Raw genomic sequence first — 17,720 nt, 5'->3', positions numbered from 1 at the left:
CCTTAACACCTCACTAAGTAATTTCCAATCTGACCTAACAGCTTTCTACTGACCCACATCACACCCTACCATTTACTTCTCTAACAATTCAACTGACCTAAAAATTTCCATATTTCACCTAATTATCAATTACACCCTACCCTTTTCTTCTAAATAAATAATTCACCTTACCTACAACTTTTTACCTTTCCCATACACTTATTTTACCTCAACCATCCTCACCACTCCATTTACTTCTCAAAAACTAAAACCCAAAACCTTCAATTCTACCCTATCTTCACCCCACTGTATCTAACACACCCTACCCTTTTCATTCTTAAAAATCCACCTGACCTAAACTTCTACCCTTTATTCCAGCAATTATCTAACTCAAACCGGGCAGTCCTTTCACCCTTAAAAATCTCAAATAAATTACCCTCTGATCACATCCTTTAACCATATTTTTCCTAATCTTTTCTACCCCAAATCTATCATCATCACACCCTTTTTTTTTTCACAGGCTAATCATCATATGATTTAGAAAATCAACCATCATTAACTGCTCTTAAATTTAAAAAATCTTTTTCAAGACATTAATACAAAAATTCAAAAACCCAATTTTCTTGTCATCTGATTCAATAAAGTTAATTTTCATTTTTCTATCAATAAAAATTACAGGATATTCCCCTTTATCTTTGTAAAAATGACAAAAAACCCAAAAAACTGAAAAAGTCAGAATCTTTTTCCCGTTGTATTTTAATTTAATTCAAAAATACTTCAGGGGATAAAAAGGGCTTATTTAAAGTTGTAAAAACTTGGTCAACCATTTTCATTTTTATTATACTCATTTTTTTTGATTATATTTTTAAAAATGTTTAAAGCATTTAAAATATGTTTAAAAAACAGGCAAAACGAAGAGAGAGGGTAAAATAATGTATTAAAATTTTTCCCAAAGGATGTCCAGTAAAAAAGCCTCCCCTTTTAAACCAAAATCCCCCAAATTTTTCCCTAAAAACCAAAACAAAAAAAAAAAAATAATTTCTTATTTTTAAAATTTTTTCTCATCCATTCATTTATATGAAAAAACAAATTTTTACAAAATTGTGACATACTCATGATGTAATCATCTTAAAGTTTTAAGTAGTGCCTTACACAAAATTAATATTTCCCCCTCTTTGAAAACTTGAATTGTTTTGAAAAAGGTATTGACTTTGTTTTTAAAAAACCCATTTTTTTTTCAAAAATTGTCCATTTTCCCAAAATCACTAAAATTGGGTTCAATACTTTTTAATTTAAAATTTTTTAAAAAAATTTTACTTATTTCATTTTAAAACTTTTTGTTTATAAATGTTTGGGAAAAAAATTTAATTGAAAGATGAAATGTTTTGTCACTTGTCAGTTTTCAATTTAAAAAATGGGGCATTTTCCACTTACATCATTGTCATAAATATGAGATAATCTTATTTAATGTTGGAAATCATAGAAAATACTTATACAGGGGACAGATATGTTATTCTAGACACAATTTATAGAAAAAGTGATTTTTGCTAAAATTTTCACTTACACTAGTTTCGCGTTAAGCCCTGTTATCTACTTAATAAACATGAACTACAAAATCTTAGTAAAAACAAAAAGATTGTTGTTATAATTTAAAAAAATATTTTACAAAAAATGGAAAATTCAATTAATAATCCAAAAATCTTCTGGCGGAGTTGCAAAATTTTTGTCTAAAAGGCCCGGAAATCAGTTCCAAAGTACATTACATGACTGGATGAGCATTTTAAACCAATTGTTCTCTTCTTCAGTTCCAAGTGAATTAGTCCAGGAAGTGATACTGTCAAAAATGAAAATTTTTGATAAAAATTAAAATTATTTTAACCCCTTTTACATATGAAATCATTGAAACGTAAAAGTTTTAAATTTACATAAAAAACGGGTGCACTCTTTTCCAAACACTTTTTTAGGGTTTTTAAATTTTTCTACCTTTTTTTAATTGTTTAAAATTTTTCAAAGGTGTTTTTTCCAGATTTATGGGCCAAAATCTATAATTTCCAATACAAAAAAGGAAGTTTAAATGACCCAAAAATTATAAGGTATGCCTTGCAGATTTTTAGTAAAATATATTTAAAATTATTACTAACGTATTTTTTATTAGAATTTTCAATAAAAAATAATCTCGCAGGTTTTCGGGGGCTTTCAACAATGAAAATGCTCGTTTTATATCATTTTTAAAAAGTTTTAAATTAAGGCAAACTGTTTTTTTTTGTTTTTCAGGCTTTGATTCTGTGGATCGTTGGAATTTTTTTGTTTTTTTAAGGGATCATGGAGTTAAAAGGTCATTTATATAAGTCAATAAAGCTATTACACTCTGTAAAAGGCATGTTGTTAGAACTAATGATGGTTGTACTGATGTATTCTCCTGTACCTATAGGATTAAGGCAAGGCTGTAATTTAAGTTCCGATTCTTTTTGACATGTTTATCAATGAATTGTATACACTTTATGTAAATAACAATGTAAAAGGTTTTGCAACTGTTTCCAAAATCTAATGGAAATATTTTTTCCTTTCCTTAATGGGTTTTTTTTTTTTTGGGCCCCAGATGACATCGCTTCTCCTTTCGGACACTATTGTAGGTCTTTCAAAAGACATTAAATTTATTAGCATTGAATTTTGCATTGAAAGCAAGTTAGTTGTTAATATATCAAAAAACAAAAGTTCTTGTATTCAAAAAGAGGGTGGTGTGTGGCAAAGAAAGAGAGAGATGTCATATGCAAACAATAATTTAGAGATAGTTTAATGGCTTTATTAATGGTTGAATTTATTTTTACAAAATAGGCTATCTTTTTTTAAAAAGGGGGAACATGTCATTTTAAAGGCCAAAAAAGCCTTTTTAATTTAGTCATTTTAAAGTTTTTATTCTATCTAAAAAACATTTTTTTAAAAAAATTGACTCTAAATTTTATCGTGCTCTTATGGGGGCGAAATTTTGGGGAAAAAACCCCGTGTAAGAAATTTTACAAAATACTGAAAAAAGTTAAAAGTACAAAAAATGCTGTAATGATCAATATTAGGTGTTTAGGGAGATTCCCCTCATATTTTTGCAAAAAAGAGTATTAGTATTGGGTTTCGTTTGCTTATTTACCCAAAAAATGGTATGTAAACTTTGTATAAATCTTTTCATTTGTATGTAGGGAAAAAATTGGGGAACAGATGTAAAAAATCTTTTTTTAAAAGGGGGGGATTGCATGGGGAAAAACAAAAAGTAATAAACAAAAAAATTTTTTAAAAAAAAGTCAAAGGGAAGATCAGTATATTCAAAAACCTCGGGGGCCGATCATAAAATTTATAGTTAATACATTTAAAAAAATTTTAATCTAGAAAAAAATTTTAACTTATTTGAAAAGTTTAATTTTATGGGTAAATTTTGTGTTATTCAAATTTAATATTGAAAAGGGGAGAATAAAAATATTCCAAAAGACTTCCGTTTTGTCCCTTTTTTGGAAACGTTATCGAGGATGGTTTTTTTTGTTTTTATGTCCCCTTTATTTGAAATCAGGGAAAAACATACCTCGTTTTTTTAAAAATTTCCCATTTGGGTAATATTACAGGCTGATTCATGTGAATACAATGTTTTAAAAAAATTTTCCTTTTATTAAATTTTCCCTTTTAAAAAAAAAACCGCATGTTTTTATTTTCCATTTTTTTATCTCTTTGCAAAGGTTTTTTATTTTTTATTTCATGGGGGGTCACAAATTTTCATTAGATATTATACATTAAAGCAAAGTTCGATTCTGTTTAAGTATCAAGCATTATTAAAAACAGATGATATTGTAAGCTATTGAGAGGGGAATTTATGTGTTTTTATATCATATTTATGTTAGATTGGTATTATAACTGAATTTTCATTTTTTAATCCTTGAACTTCATGCTTCAATAAATTAGATGTAAAAATTATAAATGTTGTATATATATATGTGTAGGGCCGGAGCCTGATTTGCAAATAAATAAAACTGAAAAAATGAAAAACATTATTTGGCAAAATAAATATAGATTGAAATTTCATAGGTGACCAAATTCTTCCCTATCCTGGAACGAGTCAACACCATACTAAATGTTAACAAAGTTCATTAAGAAAGAAAAAACAGGTTTGTTTTTAAATATTATCGTCGAAGTAAATTCAATGTATCTACCAAATTTACTTTAACATAAAACATCATTAGAAAATATAGTGTATTTAACTAGTATCAATGGCCATAATAATCTGCAACATAAACATTCTCAAACGATAAAAAAAACTTTGAGTACTGAGAAAAAACTTTGTGAGATTTCTTACATACATACATACATGTATAATGGATATCTGTGACTTTCCTCCAAACAAACATTTAAATATAATGGATATCTGTGACATTCCTCCAAACAAACATTACACACTGCTTTTGAAATTTTCATTAATTCTCTAGTGAATAACTTATTCAACATAAGAATTTACTGAGTTATAATTGGCATTTTATTGTCCAAAATAACATTCACCATCCCCTAAAACAGTGCATACCGAAACGCACCAAAAAAATCCCTAAATTTTCTTGTGCACCCTGACACTCTTTTATTTTAGCGCTATGGAATTTCATCAATCAGAGATGGATTTCTGTAACTAACAATTAAATATTGTAACATTTTCTCAACAGGCATGCAAATATCAGCCATTCAGAAATTAAAGGAGACAAATGTTGCATACGTTATTTTTTACACACGCAAGTTACATACATGTAATAAATTGATAAATGGTCACCCAAGACAGGGAAATGTCCCTGCAATATTTCACAGTGATCCACTGTGACGATATCCCTCACCCGATTGGGGATGATGGGCGGAAAGTCACAACTGTCTCAGGGTCATAGCAGTGAAAATCCACCACTAAAAAATCCTGGTGATCAGCTTTGGAAAAATAGTTAAAGGTGTACTGTAGTAAAATACAAAACCACTTCTAAAATATGCATTATCCTGAGTAAAAATTTTGTTAACCCTCTAAACTGGTAGAAAGGTTCTTGAAACTTTTAAAGCGGGCTTCATGGTATTCATCATAAGAGTAGACATGTCTGTAATTTGGAAAAATGCCTGCAAAATTGGCAAGTTGTACAGCTGTACAAGAAACTGCAGCAATATCTACCAACATCTACATTATTTCAATGATAAACAAGAGCCGCTGCTGTATCAGGCAATGCTTGACTTTTTTACATTTTTCTAAACAGTTTAAACAAATCTTTACAAAGAAAATTAAAGTAAAAACAAATTAAATTTTTAAATTTTTTTTTGTTTTTTCTGCCCGGAAAGGTCGGGGAAAAAATTCCCAAAAGGGGGACATTCAATCCCCTGACCAAAATTTTTCCCGACAAACCAAAACAACAAGTATTCCCCAAAAACGCTAAAAACTAGCGTTTAAAAGAAGAAAAAAATTTTTTATTTTTTTTACCAGTATCCAACAAATTACAACGAAAATTAAAAGTTTAAAATAGGGGTTGTCTTATAAAAATTGTAAATAAATGCCCCAATCAAAAATTTATGGGGAAAAAATTTTTTGGTTTTAAATAATAAAAAGCTTTTTTTAAGCGATGTCGTTTAAAACCGAATACTAAAAAAAATAAATCGAGCCGATTATTGGAAATAATAGATTCTACATGTGGGACTTTTTTGGGCGAGATGTTTTTCGCAAAAATTATTTACTTAAATTTTTTAAAAAACGGGGTTTTTTTACCTCAAAATTAATAAGGTTTAAACAAACGGGAAAAATAAATGGCAGTTCTAAATTTAGAATGACTGTTTTTATTCAAAACAATTTTTATATAACTTCTCCGGGGTGCGGGGGAAACGGGGGCGGGTTTTAGTGTGGGGAGAGGTCGGGAAATTAAATCCCAGTCGGGGCATATTTTTTTAAATTTTTTTTTTAATGTTTTTAAAAGGAAGTACCCAAAATGGTATGAAATTTGAAAAAAGTGGGGGCTGTCAAAAAAAATAAACATAAATAAATTTTTGGGACCCAACCCTCTACTTTTTTATTTTTCCAAAATTCTTTATGAAATCAAACTCTGGGGGTTTTTTGCAAAAATAATTATAGTACATAACAAGAGGGCCATGATGGCCCTGAGGTCGCTCACCTGTATATAGGCCCCCCAACCCTCACCCCCCACCCCAACGTTGCAGGGCCAATTTAACCCAAGGGCTTTTATTTGCACAAACTCTGTAGACACCCATAAGAAGATGTTTCATGCTAAACATCTAAGCTCTAGCTCATTGGGCTTTATTGAAAGAAAATTTTTTTAAAGTTTTTACTATACACATATAGTTAAAAACAATGACACCCCTGGGGCCGGGCCAGTTTTGACCCCAGGGCTTTTATTTGAACAAGCTTTGTAGACACTTACTAGAAGATGTTTCATGCTTAATATCTAAACTCTAGCTATTTGGGTTTTTTCAAAGAAGATTTTTAAGTTTTTGCTATACACATATGAAGAAAATCAATGACCCCCCAGGGCGGGGCCAATTTTGACCCCAGGTCTTTTATTTTAACAAACTTTGTAGACACTCACTAAAAGATGTTTCATGCTTAATATCTTAACTCTAGCTGTTTGGGTTTTTTCAAAGAAGATTTTTTAAGTTTTTGCTATACACATACAAGGATAATCAATGACCCCCGGGGCGGTGCCAATTTTGACACCAGGGCTTTTATTTGAACAAACTTGGTAGACACCTATTAGAACATGTTTGATGCTAAATATCTAAGCCATAGCTCTTTGAGTTCTTTCAAAGAAGATTTTTTAAGTTTTTACTATATGCATATAGGAATTCAATGATCCCCTGGGGCGGGGCAAATTTTGACCCTAGGGCTTTTATTTGAACAAACTTGGTAGACACTTATTAGAACATGTTTCATGTTAAATATCTTAGCTTTAACTCTTTTGGTTCTTTAAAAGAAGATTTTTTAAGTTTTTACTATATGCATATAGGGAAAATCAATGACCCCCCGGGGCGGGGCCAATTTTGACCCCAGGGCTTTTATTTGAACAAACTTGGTAGACACCCATTAGAACAAGTTTCATGCTAAATATCTTAGCTCTAGCTCTTTTGGTTCTTTAAAAGAAGATTTCGTAAGTTTTTACTATATGCATATAGGGAAAATCAATGACCCCCCCCCCGGGCGGGCCAATTTTGACCCCAGGGCTTTTAATTGAACAAACTTGGTAGACACCTATTAGAACATGTTTGATGCTAAATATTTTAGCCATAGCTCTTTGAGTTCTTTAAAAGAAGATTTTTTAAGTTTTTACTATATGCATATAGGGAAAATCAATGATCCCCCGGGGCGGGGCCAATTTTGACCCCAGGGCTTTTATTTGAACAAACTTGGTAGACACTTATTAGAACATGTTTCATGCTAAATATCTTAGCTTTAACTCTTTTGGTTCTTTAAAAGAAGATTTTTTAAGTTTTTACTATATGCATATAGGGAAAATCAATGACCCCCTGGGGTGGGGCCAATTTTGACCCCAGGGCTTTTATTTGAACAAACTAGGTAGACACCTATTAGAACATGTTTGATGCTCAATATCTTAGCCATAGCTCTTTGAGTTCTTTAAAAGAAGATTTTTTAAGTTTTTACTATATGCATAAAGGGAAAATCAATGACCCCCCGGGGCGGGGCCAATTTTGACCCCAGGGCTTTTATTTGAACAAACTTGGTAGACACCCATTAGAACATGTTTCATGCTAAATATCTTAGCTCTAGCTCTTTTGGTTCTTTAAAAGAAGATTTCTTAAGCTTTTACTATATGCATATAGGGAAAATCAATGACCCCCCCGGGGCGGGGCCAATTTTGACCCCAGGGCTTTTATTTGAACAAACTTGGTAGACACCTATTAGAACATGTTTCATGCTAAAAATCTTAGCTCTAGCTCTTTTGGTTCTTTAAAAGAAGATTTTTTAAGTTTTTACTATATGCATATAGGGAGAATCAATGACACCGGGGCGGGGCCAATTTTGACCCCAGGGCTTTTATTTGAACAAACTTGGTAGACACTTATTAGAACATGTTTCATGCTAAATATCTTAGCTTTAACTCTTTTGGTTCTTTAAAAGAAGATTTTTTTAAGTTTTTACTATATGCATATAGGGAAAATCAATGACCCCCCTGGGGCGGGGCCAATTTTGACCCAAGGGCTTTTATTTGAACAAACTTGGTAGAGACCTATTAGAACATGTTTGATGCTAAATATCTTAGCCATAGCTCTTAGAGTTCTTTAAAAGAAGATTTTTTAAGTTTTTACTTTATGCATATAGGGAAAATCAATGACCCCCCCCCCCGGGGCGGGGCCAATTTTGACCCCAGGGCTTTTATTTGAACAAACTTGGTAGACACTCATTAGAACATGTTTCATGCTAAATATCTTAGCTGTAGCTCTTTTGGTTCTTTAAAAGTAGATTTTTTAAGTTTTTACTATATGTATATACCCTGGAAAATCAATGACCCCCTGGGGCGGGGCCAATTTTGACCCCAGGGCTTTTATTTGAACAAACTTGGTAGACACTTATTAGAACATGTTTCATGCTAAATATCTTAGCTTTAACTCTTTTGGTTCTTTAAAAGAAGATTTTTTAAGTTTTTACTATATGCATATAGGGAAAATCAATGACCCCCTGGGGTGGGGCCAATTTTGACCCCAGGGCTTTTATTTGAACAAACTTGGTAGACACTTATTAGAACATGTTTCATGCTAAATATCTTAGCTTTAACTCTTTTGGTTCTTTAAAAGAAGATTTTTTAAGTTTTTACTATATGCATATAGGGAAAATCAATGACCCCCCTGGGGCGGGGCCAATTTTGACCCCAGGGCTTTTATTTGAACAAACTTGGTAGACACCCATTAGAACATGTTTCATGCTAAATATCTTAGCTGTAGCTCTTTTGGTTCTTTAAAAGAAGATTTTTTAAGTTTTTACTATATGTATATAGGGAAAATCAATGACCCCCCGGGGCGGGGCTAATTTTGACCCCAGGGCTTTTATTTGAACAAACTTGGTAGACACTCACTAGAAGATGTTTCATGCCAAATATCTGAGCTCTAGCTCTTATGGTTTTTTAAAAGAAGATATTTAAAGTTTTTTCTTTCGGTTGCCATGGCAACCAGAGTTCTGCATGGAATTAAATTCTTTGAACAATTTTTAAAGGTGACCACCAAAGGAACATTCCTGTGAAGTTTGGATGAAATTGGCTTAGTGGTTTATGAGGAGATGTCATTTAAAGTAAAAGTTTACGGACGGACGACGGAAGAAAAGCGATCACAAAAGCTCACCCTGACACTTTGTGACAGGTGAGCTAAAAATAAACTTATACAGGAAAATACATACAGATATACAGTACGATTTAGATTGCAAAGATCAGAAAATACCACAGAGCTTGCAGCCCTTTGATTATATAACATTGTTCTGTGACTCTACCAAGATATTTGGTGGCTTCATCTCCCCTGAAGTTCTAAACCATGACATACTCCCCACCTGATCTTCCAATAATTTCTCAGGGTTCCTAGAATTTCTCAGGGTTATAGAGCAATGTGAACAAGAATTTGTAACAGAGTTCCCAATGTCCCCGCCTAAGGGAATATTACATGAAACACAAAATTGTAATATTTCAAAAGATTTAGGTATGGATCTGGACTTTCAGTGCAAAGTTTTTATCTGCACATGCAAGTAACAATATATTCATTAAAGAAAAATAATGAAATAACTCTTGTGTATGTGTCAACAGAAATACATCTGTATAGTTGTTATCACTATTTCAAAGCCACAAAATGTGACAAATATAAAATCAATACAGGATATGGTCTATTACAGGGTACATTTCAGGATATTGTCTGTTACAGGGTACATTTCAGGATATGGTCTGTTACAGAGTACAATACAGGATATGGTCTGTAATAGGGTACAATACAGGATAAGGTCTGTTACAGGGTACAATACAGGATAAGGTCTGTTACAGGGTACAATACAGGATAAGGTCTGTTACTGGGTACATTTCAGGATATGGTCTGTTACAGGGTACATTTCATGTACATTCATCAATCAAGGTATGTGGGCTGGCAATTCACCTATTTAAGGCTTTGACCTCCAAGTGTGACCTTGGCCTTTGAGGTACATGTAGGGGTTGCTCATGACATGTCATCTTATCATTGTTAACATTTGAGCCAAGTTATTTTAAAATCCCTTGACTGATAAAAAAGTTATATACCGCTCACAAAATACATCCTGGAACAGACCAAGTTAAGCTTTGTCACTCAAGTATGACCTTGATATTGAAGGTAGAAGTCTGGCTGTTGCATATGGCACATGGTCCTGTTGTTGAGAACATTTGTGCCACATAATTTCAAAATCCCTTGAACAATAAAAAAATTATAACTTGCACACAAAATATACCCTACATAAGATCATGTTAAGCTTTGACCTCTAAATGTGGCCTTGACCTTGGAGGAAAGGGTCCAGGTGTTGTGCAAGACACATCAGTCATCATCTTAATATTGTCAACATTTATGCCAAGTATTTTCAAAATCCCTTGATGGATGAGAAAGTTATGCATTGGAAACAAAATATACCCTATAACAGACTATGTTAATCTTTGACCTCCAACTATGACCTTGACATTGGAGGTGGGCGACTGTTTTTTGCGCATGACATATTGTCTCATTATTGTGAACATTTGTGCCAAATACTTTCAAAAAACCTTCATGGATAAGAAAGTAACAAGACATACTCCCTCAAATACACAATGTTGAGTGTGACCTTGACCTTGGAGGTAAGGGTCCAGTTGTTGCTCATGACACATCGTCCTATTATAACAAACATTTATGCCATTCAAGTTATTTCAAATTCCTTTGATAAATGACATAGTTATAGACCGGACATAAAAATGTGATAGACAAACAGACGGATGGACATATCCCCCTTTATTCTTCGAAAAGGGGGCAACAATTAAACTCCAAGCTAAATAGTCCTTTGGCAGCAGTTAAAGGATAGATCTATCTATGTCATTCTCTGAAGCCAGGCATTACCAAATGTTTGCAATTCGGAGTCTAGAGCTTCTGTTATTGTAAGTTTTGCATGATTTCGGCTTCATGTGTAATGCTTTCGAACTGACATCAATTTGCTGGCTTAAATTGATGATACGTCCCTCTTAGAAATTATTGTTTAAAACATCCTTTAAATAAAAGGGCTCTTGGTGACACATAATCGGTATCCTGGTACGTATGTTTATTGCCGCTGGGCACTTAATTTTTCCTGAGGACACATCAACATAATTGATAGAACACAAATATAAATGCATACTCCAACAAGTGGGTACACACCATAAGGTGTCAATTACAATAAAACATATATGATAATTGCACCACTTGGCGTTGACCAACTTAATTTGTGTTTGCTGCAGATTGAGATAATTTGCAACAAATATATAATTGTTAGCATACATGTTATTTGTAGCATATACTATTGCTAACAATGTTTCAAATCTTCTTTAACCCATTACTTCATAGGCATTTTGTGAAAAATGGCTGTTTTCATTGAAAAGTCTCTCGTTACAATAAAACTATAACTAGAACTCTGCGAGTCGGATGTCATTGTGTCGCCTTGTGAACAATATATTTTAGGAGAAATGGCCACAACAAAAATAAAATTTGAAAATCAACAAAGGGCAATAACTCAAAAAATAAGAAATGCAGAGCAGCAGTTTCTGTGCACTGCACTTCTTATCAATAAGAACTATCATCCTATTAAGTTTCAAGTCAATAGCTTGTATACTTTAGGAGAAATGGCCCGGACAAAAATAAAGTATGAAAATTAACAAAGGGCAATAACTCAAAAAATAAAAAGTGCAGAGTACCTGTTCTTGTGCACTGCACTTCAGGTCATTATAAGAAGCATGCATACCAAGTTTGAAGTCAATCCAACTTATAATGACTGACTTATGCTCCGGACAAGCTTAAGGGGACGCCGACAACAATAACAATGCCGACAATGACGCCGACAAAAGTAACCCCTATATGTCGCCTTTTTCAAGGCGACACAAAAACTGCTTCAAAACTAATCAAACTTGGTACAAATGATGACTGGACCATTGCCTTTGTAACAACATGGTCAGCAGACTCCCCGAAAGTTGAAAAAAACTGTCAGACATTCTGTCTGACAAACCATGAAAATCTGTCGGACCGAAACAAAATCTGTCGGACCAAATAAAATTGATCAAAATCAAAGAAAAACTTGTGTTTGTATTTCTAAGACACTTTTTGTTTTTTTATTTTTTCGCACAATCTGTACAGCGCATTTTCATCTCCTCCCTGTCATACACCAATGATTCATGGTTCTGCTTCCATTTTTCATTAAATTTTGTCTCAGGTCTAATATTTTCATCCTTTTATTGCTGTTCTGCGCACTCTTCTAACGTAGATTTTCGGTTTTTCCAAGGTTTGGCACCTTTAGCGACGCCATTTTGTATACATGCAGCTTGGATAAAAGCCGGACAGTCGGACCGACCCGGCATAAAAAATTGTCGGACCTGATCAAAATTTATCGGGCATGTCCGTCGGACCGACGTATTTCGGGAAGTCTGGGTCAGGCTTAAATTTCCTGTTACCATGGCAATGAGGGGACATCTCAAAATTGCCAAAAATCACTATTTAGCGTTGATTTTTTCCATCAAAATTGATTTCAAAGTGCTGCACCTTCTCAATGGATTGAGATAGAGTCAAATGCTTTTCAGGGTTGCTTACACGTTACCTTATGATCGATCTGGGGTCATTTTTAGCTTCTCACAAGTCCAAAATTTTCTTGGCCATGAGGGGAACTACCGCCCCCCTTCAAACCACCCAAACAGAAGGGGGCACATCCCCCTTCTTGCAACCCCCTAATGTATCTTTTGGTTGGTAGGCAACGCCAAAAAAAGTGGCCACTTTTTTCTAACAACATTTCCCAAATGAAAACATGTGTTTGGGGCCCAAACAGGACATTTTTTTCACTATTTGAGGCCTTAAAGAGGGGGGGAGGGGTCGAAAGTGTGTTGTTTTGCATATATAAGAGGGTTAAATAACGATCAGAAATAAATTAAACAATGATCAATTATAAATAATAATAATCTGAATAATATCTATCTATTAATTTACTTATAAAGTTCTCTGAAATAAGCAATCCAAAAGTTAAAATAATTTAAATTTTAATTTTTAATGTAAAGTGGGGCAAATCATCACAAAAATGGGCCAACTTGTTTTGAGGCGAATCGTCATTGAGGCAAACTGTTATATTACCAGGCTGTTTACATAGAGATCTACTATAATGTGAAATAGTCAGACATTTTGCGGTCTCTGACTTCCACATTTTGGAACTTAATGGAATCCTTATATTTTAGAATTCCATACAGAATTTCATTAATTAGAAAATGAAAGATTGTATGTGAATTCATTACATATATTAAAAGAGCCTACTGTATATAATATAAACATATATCGAGGGCATATAACCCATAATTGTAAGTCCTTTGCAGTTGAACATTTAAAGTATTCATTAAAAATAAATGTAGTTAGATTATCTTAATATAGGGTTTCTTAATCGGACAAAAATCATAATCGATCATCGAAAATAATCGAACAACCTTTTTCGATCAATCATCAGGGTTCTCGGGGACGCTTATTTCGGCGTCCCGGTACGCATGTTTATTACAGCTGGACGCAAATATTTCAGAGCAAGGATTCCACGTACGCTTAATTTTGCCCGGGGACGCATAAACATTACCGATTGTTTACAACCACAAATACACAAGTGCGTCAGCGCGTGTCAGTCTATAGGTAGGCGGTCCTATGCACATCGAGTGAAGCGATTAGCCAATCAGCGATAACGCTAACGATCATTATCACGCAATAGTGATCAGACTAATGTATACACGCGCTGTACAGTACATGTAATTGCCAGATATAAAACAAGGTGATAATTTTATATCTTTGATTTTATATCTTTGATCAAAAAAAAAAAAAAAAAAAAGTTGATTGGAAAATTAGCAAATTTTACCGACAAAAGTAAAAAATTATCGACTATTTACGCCGCAAGTTTAAAGACTGTTTTCTCAAATTACAAATGAGTGTAATTTTGAATGATTGTCGAATATTTTCGGCATTTTCTAGACACAATTTTGCTTTAGTTTCATTCTTGCAAAAAACTTTCGATAAGACTATTAAGAATTTAAGATATTGTGCCGAAATGTCAGGACAACAAACCAAAATACACATACGCTTTTCTTTGATATTTAGATTCTATCCGAAAATTGATCCCGAACATCGGCGATTTCACGTTCGCCAGAAACCCTAAAATTTCGCAAAAATTCTCGGTTTCCAAGCCAAACATGCGAATGAATTGTTCCTTTATTATTTAATCCACATTAATTTTTTAAATATCGATCTTCAATTTGCCCCCTTTTGAAGAAATTTGCTAAAATAATTGTCGATCGAATGAATCTCTTACACACTGTTTGAAGCTGTACACGATTTTCCTATTCATTCCGCTAAACGCTGCCTATATACATTTACGTTTTTTTTTTTACAAATATAAACTTTTTGTCTTTAGAGTGGACTTATTTAACCTGAATAAAATTTGATTTGGTATAAAAGTGAAAAAAACAAAAACAAAAAAAAAAAACGATTTCCATGTGTTGATGCGCAAACAGGACGTTTCGGCCCCAAACCAAATCGGCCCCAGTCGAAAAATCGGCCCCAGGACAATTCGGCCCTTTTCCGCGAGACGTTTCGGCCCCACTATAGTATATTGCTTGATTGATTAACAACAATTAATTTAATTACAATTAAACAATTATGCCACTTTAATTCTTTAAATAATTATTTATTATCTTTTGATCTCTTGAACCATTTAGATATATCTTAATGTTTTTAAAGGTGTAACAAACAATAAAGGCAGGTTACTTAATTTATAAAACAAGCCTCTAAAACTTCTGGATTACAATTATTCCTTAGAAAACATTATCTTTTGATCTTAATTAAACTATACGTAATTTTTTGAGTGCAATAATGTTGTGCGTGGGAGACAGCATGGAGTGACATGCGATATATGTGACAGATGGCAGCACCGAAAATGCGATACAGGTAGGTCAGTTTGAATATATTAATTTAGAAAGGATTTCCCAAAAATTAATGTATTGCACATTATATTCCCCCATGAGATTGTCTTTACTAAGACTAAGACTATCATTTGTTCTAGTTCATTTGTTATTGTTTTCGTTTTGTATATATCACATTTGTTTTGTTTCAAGTAAAATTGTTTAACTGTTCTGTACTTGTATTTTCGTATCCATCAAACTCGTCACTGTTAAATTGTTGTTATATATATGGTGTAAATAATTGTTTGTTTGTGCATTATATTTTTTCAAATAAAGTTTATGTTCTGTTCTGTTTGTATTGATAAAATATTATCTATATATGTTGTAAATAATTGTTTGTTTGTGTATTATATTTTTTCAAATAAAGTTTATGTTCTGTTCTGTTTGTATTGATTACTTTTCCCCTACTACTATTATAATCTAGTTTTTATACAAAATGATTAAATATAGATATTAATTGATTCATTTATTTATTGAAATGCTGTTAATATATCGGTTTAAAATACAGTACTTATTCTGGGGCCGATTTGGTAAAGGGCCGAAACGTCCGGGACCGAAACGTCTTGGATAGTTTGGGGCCGATACGTCTTGGGGCCGAAACGTCTCGAAATCGTGTTGATGCATTATAATGAAATAATTTCATAATAAATATCAACAACAAAACAATAATTATACTATGTAGTTCAGAGTTTCTTTTGAATAACTTTAAACTTTGGAAGTCTCTTGAAGATTCAAAATATCAGCAATGCTATTGTGAGCATTGAATAACTAATCTGTAAACATATTAATTGCGACGCGCTTTTGGACTCCAACTTTTTCAGGGTTGGGAGTCCATGGACTCCATGTTTTAAAGTCCTAGTGAGAACCCTGATCATCGATTATATAATCGAAATATTTATCATTATGATAACAAAGTAAATATGTACAATGCACATACCATGCTTTAATATTTATAAGAATTCCATTTATATTCTATATTTTGTGTAACTACCACTTAATCAACTGAAATAAACTAGTTACTCATGCTTATGTTCATCTTTGAGTAAAATATTTTAATCAAATAAATTCATTATATCTATGAAATTATTATGTCTCAATTCCAATAAAGGAATGAATAAGCTATGTATGGGAACAAGAGAAGTTGGTCATTAATAAAAATGCCAGGTTTTTTTAATGTCACTATATACTTATATTGTAACCATCTTTAGTTTAGTGTGTAGAATAATTTTATACATATCTTCTTTGTTTGAAGTCAAAACATGTTTATTTCATATTTACAAATAGACTGTGTAGCAATTTTCTAATTTCAAATTTGAGCATAGTATGTCTGTAAACTAGAATGCCTCACTGTCAACAATTACCCTCATGGTCACCAGTATGCTTTCTCATTCATTTTAATGAAAATTATTGGGTAAACCAAAGCTGGCTTTAATTTAAAGATTTGTTATAATACAGTGAGTCACTTAAGTAACAGCAAGAAGATAAATAACCGATGATCGATTATTGAACTTTATATTCGATCATCGCTAATCGGTCCTATAAACGATCAATTTTCGATTATACTCGATCATCGTTAAATCCCTATCTTAATATCTATCTATATCTAGGATCTATTCCATTTTCAACACATTAATAAGAATTTAAAAAAAATATCTGTAGATTGTGCGGAAATTAAATAAACCCATTTTCTGATTCTGGCTTCTTTCATAACACAAGCTTGTTATCAATGTGTCTGGCATTCTCTCCCTCTGATAAAAACTTTTTGCTTGTTGGACAAAAAGTTAAAGTTTCTTTAGAAAAAAACTTTATTCTTGTATAAATGTTCATAATTTCAGTCCATTAATAAATGAGGACTACCACAATAAACGTATTAATTACCCTTTTTAAAAAATCCAATAAATCGCCCCTGGCACAGGAATTTCCACTAACTTTCTCAAGTTTGCAAACTTTACACGCCTCGATAATCTCCACTGTTGGAACAGCAGAATAGATTAGTGGGCATGACGTTTATTGGAATATCAATCAATTTTTTTTCGGTGCAGTTCAAGATAACAAGAAAAAATGATTAAATAAACGCTTATTATTTATACATTTAGGTTTAGGATGCAAAAGAAACTTTTTTCTTGGAATTATTGAACATAAACTAACGTTCAATAATATCAATATATCTGCAGGAACGATAAATAGAAAAGCTTTTGATATATAGTTAACGGCATACAAAAAACATCTGCGGCTAAAATAACGTAATGGCAAAGGACCACTAAATTTTTGTAAGACAACGCCTGAAAAATTGAAAAAAAATGGCGGTTATAGTACTGGTTATAATAGTAACTTATGCCCCAAGCACATCTTCTATCTCAGACCATTGAAATAATTGGCATAATCTGTTCTGTTCCTACCATATTTGCCTGTATGAATGATAAGATTATGCGGGTATTACTACTCCTTAGATATCTAGATTTGATAGTACTTCAATAATTTTTAAAGTTTGAATCTGATGAAATAAAAAGAATGAATATAAAATAAAAAAATATTTTTGTTTAA

General features: G+C 32.5%; 1 protein-coding gene across 1 annotated transcript in view; it reads right to left on the bottom strand.

Moving 5' to 3' along the window:
- Positions 1 to 17,188, bottom strand: part of LOC132714981 (laminin subunit beta-1-like) — a 32,392-nt gene extending 15,204 nt beyond the window's left edge. Inside the window, exon 1 of the mRNA XM_060697938.1 lies at positions 17,055 to 17,188. The gene's annotated coding sequence lies outside the window, so the exon portion shown is untranslated. The remainder of the gene's footprint in view (positions 1 to 17,054) is intronic.
- Between the last annotated feature and the right edge of the window lie 532 nt (positions 17,189 to 17,720).

Source organism: Ruditapes philippinarum, unplaced genomic scaffold (assembly GCF_026571515.1).
Source record: "Ruditapes philippinarum isolate M1 unplaced genomic scaffold, ASM2657151v2 ctg355_1_1_1_1, whole genome shotgun sequence".
NCBI classification, from domain to species: Eukaryota; Metazoa; Mollusca; class Bivalvia; order Venerida; family Veneridae; genus Ruditapes; species Ruditapes philippinarum.
This window is presented reverse-complemented; position numbering and strand designations above follow the sequence as displayed.